Raw genomic sequence first — 912 nt, 5'->3', positions numbered from 1 at the left:
TACACTGGTTTGTCTTTCATGGAATCTTTGAATGTTAACATCTATCTGTGAATGGACAGTGACTCGTGAAGTTCCAGGTTAGAATTGGTCCTCAGCCCATGCTTGTCTGAAGCCATAACTAACGGTTTGGGTGTTCAGACTTGCTGACTTGGTTGGTGCACGTCATCTTATCCCAGTTGCGTAGATCAGTGCTCTTGATGTCAATCATTGGAGTGTGTGGATGAGTCAGACTTGGTTAATTGCATGTCATAGTAACCCTATGGCTTGATCCTTGCTCTTTGTATCAAATGGTCGTTAGTCAGATCAATCACATACATGCCACTGTCATTTAGTTGTACAGCCCGAGGCACAAACTAGTGTTGCCACGTTGGAATATGATGTGACCAAGACACCCAAAATATTGGAACTGCTTGCTAGATGTGAAATCGTAACTACCTCATGATATGCGTTTACTGACCGACATTGTGATTGTGAAAGTAGAGCAGTAACAGCTAATCAAGATACGGGGGTGCTCCATCTGGACAGGGTTACAATAGGCCGCCACTGCCTAGTACTAACAGCAACATCATCACTGAATCAGAGTTTTGATTCTGACACAACATATCTCAGCGAAACTCTGCGAGACTATCTGAGGCATCTCCAAAGAAAGTGTCATCAGGTGAACCTAGGCCAAATTTGACTGTCCACCTCGACTGAAGGTGGTGTCAGCCTTCTGAAAGGATTCAGTGTCATTTCCTCATCACTTCAGTTTGGAAATTTTCGATTTTTACAAATGACGACCCACTCAAAAGAGACAGTCTTTCAATCATTCTCTCTTTTGTGTGTCGATGTTGTTCAGTTGCTGACCCTCATGCAGAGTTATCGGAGAAAAGGAATAATCCTAAAGAGATTGTAACTGAATCAAGCTTGGTG

The sequence above is a fragment of the Haliotis rufescens genome, unplaced genomic scaffold, assembly GCF_023055435.1.
Source record: "Haliotis rufescens isolate VD_foot unplaced genomic scaffold, xgHalRufe1.0.p SCAF_10, whole genome shotgun sequence".
Classification (NCBI taxonomy): Eukaryota; Metazoa; Mollusca; class Gastropoda; order Lepetellida; family Haliotidae; genus Haliotis; species Haliotis rufescens.
The sequence above is the reverse complement of the archived record's forward strand: the minus strand, read 5'-3'. Positions refer to the sequence as shown.